Genomic DNA, 8,666 nt, shown 5'->3' on the forward strand with positions numbered 1-8,666 from the left:
TCATCTAAATGCGGTTCCTTGTTCACTTAACTTAAGTACAGTAAGAAGGAGTTTTTACCGTCGTTTATAAAACACTTAAAATGTACTCATCACGTTCTTGACATATCCCTAAGTGTATAATTCATGTAAAATTAGTAAATGTACGCATGTATTTCCACGTAAACTACTACAAACTGACAATGGATTTTTAAACCAGGACGTAGAAAATAACTTTTCTGAAGCACAGTTCAAAAAAATGTTGGTGTACGTGAAGTTCAAAAAGTTTTATTTTATTTTTTCCTGTTGGTTGTGGAGTCGTGACAGGTGTGTATGGATCTGACGGATGTTGTTAATCATCCTAACAAAACTATCCTATTAGACGATAAATATGTATAAGATACTAACATCCTGTACTAAAGGTTTTATGAATTAATCCTTAAATTTGATGAATTTGACAAAAAGTGGTTTCCCATAACTTAAAAAAATGGACCTTTTTTGGCAATACAAACAAATGTTCAAGTGGCCCTGATTTTCTAACATCATCTCTAATTAAAACTTTTTTATTTTAATGCATGTTAAAAAATGCGCAAACTTTTCTGGTGTTTTTAATTTCAACTTGTGTTGCTGACGGAGACGATGAGCGACAACAACTGCACAGAAGTGACAAGTGTCAGTCAATAGTTTGGCAGGCGTTTCCTTCCACTCTTCCTCCTCCATCCAACTCTCTCTCTCTCTCTCTCTCTCTCTCTCCGGCGCCAGGCCTCCTCTCTTCCCTCGCTTCCACTGGCGCCAGTGAAAGGAATCGCAGACACTCGTTCATCTTCCGGTGAACACACTCACACAACCACTGTCAACGCATTCCTGGGTATTCCCACAAGGAACCTCGTTCCAGCCCCGGAGAAACAGTCGTGGATGCAGGTGCAAAATCTCCTAATGAGGCAAAAAACATCTCCAGGTTGCGGACACTAGAGTCGGAAACAAGGCATTAAAAAAATAAATAAAAAAGTCCGGGAGTCGACTCTGGTCGAAGCTCGTCACGAGGTCAGCGAAGTGAACTTGACGCTCCACGGCTCTTCTTCAGGTGCACTCGGAGCTCCCTGATTTACCAGACAAGTGTCTTGTTCCTGTCGTTTTTCCCCCTCATTACCTCATCCCTTGCTCAAGGACCGCTCGGGAGAATATAGAGGCTCAATTAAGCCGTTCGGACCCGGAAATCCCCGAGCTCGTAAATCAGCTCCCAGGGCTGCTCATCAGCGGTGCGACGCCATGGAAGTGGCTGACGGTCAGTGGACTGTGCCGTTGAGCAAGGCGGCGGCGGCGATAAATCAAGGTGCTCTGCGATGAGGAAGACGACACACCGACTTGTCACCCGAGCCGGGATACAACAGCGTAATCTGTAAAGTGTTGATGTTAAAGGTGAATGGACGAGGACGCGCTGACCTCATTCTGCCGCGACCATTAACTTAATTTGTTGCCTCCTTAACTTTGTAGCCACTTTTCTTCGACACCTTGAAGGCCTGGACGAAGACTGACTCGTGCCGAGGATAATTAAACACGTGAATTGTCAGTTTTGCTCAATAATTAATTACGCAAGTTTCTGAAGATTCACTTCCCTGTGGCATCGGAGCGTCCCAGTTGTTACGACCCCGGCGTTTTCTGCTCTTTCTCGCAATGTCATATTCTTTTAAAATCAAAAAAGTTTTCGATTGTCCCAATGATCACTAGATCGAAGTAACAATAGAGATTCTGACTCTCAATTGTTTCCATTTAAAAGTCCAAGGAGAAGTCCTGTTCTGCTCGAGGTTTCTGCCAGTAAGTCTTACTTTGCCACTGCACCTTATTTTGATTGACAGGGACCTGTTTTTCTTTCTATAGTAAAACTGTAATAAGATCATTCTGTTATATGTTCTGTTATTTATTGTGTGTGCGGCCCTTTGACTGTATTTGTGTGGCCCTCGTGAGGTCAGAGTATTTTTTTTTTGTTTATTTTGTATTTATTATTGTATTTTCTTTAAATAAATCTTTCTTAAGTTCCTTTACATTCCTTTGACTCTCTGTAATTTTCCTGAACATTAATTTTCCCTCGAGATTTTATTTAGACCAGAGACAACAAAAGGGATACCACAAACACATTTGTTTTGGGGCCTGCGGGTCACCTTGACCCCTAGATTATTTATATTTATATTCCTTTTATTCTCCTTCATTTTTATGAACATTTATTTTCCCTTGAGATTTTATTTAGAACAATAATATAACTGATCATTATTTACATTATTATCAAGGGTTAAAATAGATTTCCAATTAAGATACCCAATTTCCTGAAGGAGATCCATCCATCCATCCATCCATCCATCCATCCATCCATCCATCCATCCATCCATCCATCCATCCATCCATCCGTCCGTCCGTCCGTCCGTCCGTCCGTCCGTCCGTCCGTCCAACCATCCATCCATCCATCATCCATCATCCATCATCCATCATCCATCATCCATCATCCATCATCCATCCGTCCATCCATCCATCCATCCATCCATCCGTCCATCCGTCCATCCGTCCGTCCGTCCGTCCGTCCGTCCGTCCGTCCGTCCGTCCGTCCAACCATTCATCCATCCATCCATCCATCCGTCCATCCATCCGTCCATCCGTCCATCCGTCCATCCATCCGTCCAACCATCCGTCCAACCATCCATCCATCCATCCATACATCCATCCATCCATCCATCCATCCATCCATCCGTCCGTCCGTCCGTCCGTCCAACCATCCATCCGTCCATCCGTCCATCCGTCCATCCGTCCATCCATCCATCCATCCATCCAGCCATCCATCCATCCATCCATCCATCCATCCATCCATCCATCCATCCATCCATCCATCCATCTAGATAACACTTTAGGGGTTCATCTGATCACGAGCTCGGGTACACAAAGTTTGTATGGATTCATCACACACTACCTTAATCAAACAACTTCAAAATGGAATGGAAGCATTTGGAAGCTGTCTTGGCAGAGGGCTGCGCTCTCTAAGTGCCATCTCGAACGGCATGTTTTTCTCTCAACGACACGTCTGCTCATCGTGAGCTGCTAAATGTTGACCGAGGATCCAAAACATATTTCTCAAATGGCTCTTTCCACCCAACTGCACCTGCTCTTATTTTAAAATGAGATCATCACGACACACTAGTGTGTGCCAAACACACAATCTGTCAGACTTCTGGATGATTTATCCACTTCAGTGAAAAGGTCATTTGGATTTAAAGTCTTGGAGTCTGATTAAACTATCAGATGAGATGCTAGCACGTAGAATCTTCTTAAACCATCGACTGCTACGATAGTGAATTGAAACCTATGTTGAACTTGAGGCCTGGGGGCTACATAGGGCCACGTTTGCACTTCATGTGGCCGAATAGAGTCTAAATACTTTTACCAAAAAGTCGATCTCAAAAGTATTGTGGTGTATTTTCAAGAATCTGTCAATATGATACGCACCACGATACAGAGCAACTCTATGATATATTGTGATACTTTAGTAACAAGTATATATTTGTAGTATTAGTTGAGTACTTGACTCTGGTGTTGCAGAATTTACAGACCACATGACTCTTGAAGTCGTAACTGCTTTCATTTGTTTTGAAAGCAAAATATGTCCAAACGTCAGCTCTAAAATCTGCTGGAGTCGAGTGTATCCTCTCGTCCTCAGTCGTCATCGGGATCTCGCAGGATTTCATTGACGCAATGACTGCTGCCATCTAGTGGCAGGAAGTTAATTTACAAAAGACACTGTGAATATTTTCATGTTAATTGTAATTTAAAGAAATCTACTTATTTATATTAAACACACTTTTTGAAATACAAACTATAAAGAAAGTACATTGAATATCGATAAATAAAATGACGGTATATCAGTGTGTTGATATTTTCTCACGCTAGTCAACGTTAACCATCAAAAGAGTTTAAAAGATAAAATTAGTCTTTTTTTCCAGGGTAAAGAAAAGTGAAACTAAGTTAATCACACATGTATTATGAAGCAGATGTTTCTGTCTCGGCAATGTTTCCAGGTATAAGTTCTTCCTGTTAGTCCCGCGACTTTCTTTTTCTATATTCTTCCCTCATTCGGCCCCAATGTTGTTTTCCCTCCAATATTAGCATAGGAACATCTCAGATGAACGTGCCAGTCAGATTCAAAACATCTTCAAACAGCTCCAGGAGATGATTTCTTAACCTTAATGTAAATTCTTCCAGCTAGATTTATTCAATTAATTCTTTCTAACAAGGGCCAGAGGGAGATTCTGCGGCTGACGGCTGGTTGACGGGAAATTACTGTACGGACTCTGCGTGGACCGGGAGGTTTTCTTTTGGTAAACAAACATTAGTTTACATAGAGAAATTCCCTTGAAAATGAAAGCGCTGGAAAAAGCAGTATCACGTTTCTTTGAGTCTAATCTGTTGCCAGAGGTAATCTGCTGTCTTTCAAGAATGGAGGAGGGGAATGAAAGTCGTCATCTACGATCATTCAGCGGCTTCTACACAATAAACATCTTGTCTATCTTCACCTTTACAGCAGGACTACAAGGTACGAAGGGGAACTATTCATTACGAAGAGGGGGGGTGAGTCGTCCGTGTTCAGAAACTCTTATCTCGCCAACAAGGAAATTGTGAATAATCCCTCTTCAGATTAAATGTGGCTCACAGATGGCCGGGATGTTTCATCCACATCATCTGACCCACTGTCCTCCGTGGGATTATCAAAAGTGCACCTAATGTACACGATTGGCTTCCACACAGAGGCATGTAGGCTGGAAAGCAAACGAAGCAGTCTGCAATCCTGACTCCACCACCAAATCTTTCCAGGAAATCCAAACACGCCCACTATACACTTTCGATGGATGGATGGATGGATGGATGGATGGATGGATAGATGGATGGATGGATGGATGGATGGATGGATGGATGGATGGATGGATGGATGGATGGATGGATGGATGGATGGATGGATGGATGCATTGATGTTTTATAAAGGATAACAGAAATTAACAAATTAAAGATAGATTTATGGGTCGATGGTTAGTTGAATGGATGGACTGACGAACAAACTGATGGATAAAGTGATGGACAGATTAATAGATGGACAAATGGCTGTGTGAATGGAAGATAATCTGATGTACAAATAGATAAATGAAAGGATAGAAAGATAGATGGATGGATGGATGTAGTATGGCTGGATGGATAGACATATGGACGATTAGATGAATGAACAGATCGAAAGATTATGGATGGATGGAGGGAGGGAGGGAGGGAAAGAGAGAGAGACAGAGAGACAGAAAGACAGACAGACAGACAGACAGACGGACGGACGGCTTGATGGATGGATGGATGGATGGATGGATGGATGGATGGATGGATGGATGGATGGATGGATGGATGGATGGATGGATGGATGGATGGATGGATGGATGGATGGATGGATGCATTGATGTTTTATAAAGGATAACAGAAATTAACAAATTAAAGATAGATTTATGGGTCGATGGTTAGTTGAATGGATGGACTGACGAACAAACTGATGGATAAAGTGATGGACAGATTAATAGATGGACAAATGGCTGTGTGAATGGAAGATAATCTGATGTACAAATAGATAAATGAAAGGATAGAAAGATAGATGGATGGATGGATGTAGTATGGCTGGATGGATAGACATATGGACGATTAGATGAATGAACAGATCGAAAGATTATGGATGGATGGAGGGAGGGAGGGAGGGAAAGAGAGAGAGACAGAGAGACAGAAAGACAGACAGACAGACAGACAGACGGACGGACGGCTTGATGGATGGATGGATGGATGGATGGATGGATGGATGGATGGATGGATGGATGGATGGATGGATGGATGGATGGATGGATGGATGGATGGATGGATGGATGGATTGATGGATAGATGGATAGATGGATAGATAGATAGATAGATAGATAGATAGATAGATAGATAGATAGATAGATAGATAGATAGATAGATAGATAGATAGATAGATAGATAGATAGATAGATAGATAGAGATTATATTAAACTGTAATGTAAAGTGCACGTTAAACTGATTGTTATAAATGCTAACTCAGCTTCTGCCATTCTGTGGTCAAATTAAAGGACACAAATAAAAGGGATTTATGCCAGTGATGGGTTATATGTGTGTTATATAATGTGAAAAATTTGTTTTTTTTTTAAGTGATTTAAGTCACATATTCTTCATCCTCATACAGAAGTTTCAGTTCATCACGTTTTCATTCATCAAAGTGTTTAAAGGTTAATGGTGTGTAATGATGAAGGGCTTGTTATAAATGGCTGTTGCTGTAGAAGAGAAAAAAAAAGAAAGAATCACAAGAGTGGACCAGATGCTTTCCCTCCACAGTCCTGAACGAGCCCGAGCCCTGCACTCATTAATCTCTATTGGCCCACGTCACCGCTCAGAAACAAAGGCCAGATTACTCTGATCCTTGGCTCCGGACTCTCATTTAGCGCCGTACTTTTCAGCCATTATTCAGCCTCAACAGCAGAGAATACTCTCGCCGAGGCGGAGGTCGCTCAGACGTCGAGGAGGGTGAAGAGACGCTCGCATAAGAGCAGGAAAGATCAGCCACAGAAAATAAGAGTTGGAAACTCATCACATCGAGGTTGAAGGATTCCCGACCGTCGTCTGTCACCCGAGCGCACGACAAATGGCTGGAATGAGCCAGAGAAGGATTTGACACAGATGTCTGACATCACCATCTAATCCTTCTCTACACTTCTGTGCCCCCGTTGGAATGGTCACCATGGCAACAAATTCAAAAATAATCCCAAGGACCCTAAACGCCCCCCCCCCCCCGGTGATTGGGATTGATTCCGATTGTGGGGCTGAATCAACCCTCGGCAGGCTGCCGAGCCAGAACAAGAGCTGAAATTACAGAGCTATTAATTTCTTTATGAAGATTGTGAAGTCCTTCCAGGTCCGTCGTCGAGAGTGTGTGTGTGTGTGTGTGTCCTCACACAGCTTAGCCTCGATACCATCGGCGCTTTAATCTCCTCCACTCTCTTTGGGTCTCCGTGTCATTTGTATCGCCTCGTTTTCAGTGAAATATCAACATCTGGAAGGTTGTTTTTTTTTTTTCAATCTAAAAAACGGGACAGAGGAAAGTTTTTTAGGCTGACTGTGTGGGATCGTGTGCGTTCGTGATGATGAATGAATTCACGGTTCGGGTGACAGTTCGCTCCAGCGCGTGATTAACTTTAGATAAAGTAGACGACGATGCCGTCTGAACCGGGATCAGACCTGCGGGAGGAAAACAACATCGTTGTGTGATCAATTCAAGAGTAAGAAACTTTTTTAAAAAAAAAGTCATAGTAGAGTTCATGTTTAGGATCATCTCCAACCCTGAGGCCCGGGGGCGACATTTGTGTATCTAGATTCTAAAAGGCTTTGGTATAAAATAAAGTTTGCAATAAGGTTGACAAGATACTTACATGTTTTAATTCACAGCTTTCACGTTTCAATACTTGAGAGGATAAAAAAGACCCCCAAATTTAAAATAATTAATGCAAAATTAACCTCTGTTACAATGTGTAACAATTTACAGAAACACTTATTTTTATTTATTTTTATAATTAAATTAGACTGTAACTACGATAGCAAGTTTCAGGTCTGAGGTAGTCCAACAAATAAATAATTAAAATAAACAATAAGATGGCGTCGATACTTTTAAGAATGATTATTGTATCCCAGTACACCATTCTTTGAGTTGCGATACTTTCGACAACCCAAATTGTAAACTACAACTCCTAGAAAATGCCTAACAGTGAGAGGTGAAGTGATGACCTCCTACCGCTAGATGGCACTGTTCCATCTTCAAATCTTTTCAAAGGGGTTAAGACAAAAGGTTGTTTTGACGGATTCAATACATTCATTTTACATAAATTAAAGGTATATTTTAAATACTTTAGTGAAACATTCAATAACACACATCTAGATTTAATTTCAGTTGTATTTAATTAATGAGAATTGTTCAATGGTGTTTATATTTATTTAATTGTGTTGCTTTTGATTCTCCACATTTGTCAGGTTTGTCATCTATAAATCTATTTTGTTAACTGTATTTATTTATAATCAGATTTTTTTTCTTTTTAATAAAAGCATCTTCAACAGTTTTAAATGGTTTGATTACATTTAAAAATTGATGTTGAATTAAAAAAAAAAGTTTGCATTTGAAAATTGTACGATTGTTACAGTAAGATACAAACAAAATAAAAACAAAACAAAAAACACAAACCAGTTTAGGTTCTCTTCGATAAAATTTCACCCCCTTCGATCCATCAAAAAATATCTGATCTTAAAGTTTCATTAGATCATGTTGCCAGATAATCCAGATTGTTATTCCGATTTATATCCACGCACTTTATTCTGCGTGATTCGAAAATCCCATCAGTTGACCACAAGCTACAGGATTAAATGTCACACAACATATAAAATCATCATGGACTTAAAAGTGCATCCTGGGCTGAAATGAAACACAAATTTAATAAACAGCCACTAATGTGAAAACCCAACTCTCCTGACTCTCATGTTTCAAATGTTGAAGTCTTTCTCTCTAAGATGAAGTAAGTCTCTCATCATAACCATGTTTTAAACATATTACTTACTAAAGTTAGTCAGAAATC

This window comes from Callionymus lyra, chromosome 9 (assembly GCF_982586985.1).
Source record: "Callionymus lyra chromosome 9, fCalLyr1.hap1.1, whole genome shotgun sequence".
Taxonomy (NCBI): Eukaryota; Metazoa; Chordata; class Actinopteri; order Syngnathiformes; family Callionymidae; genus Callionymus; species Callionymus lyra.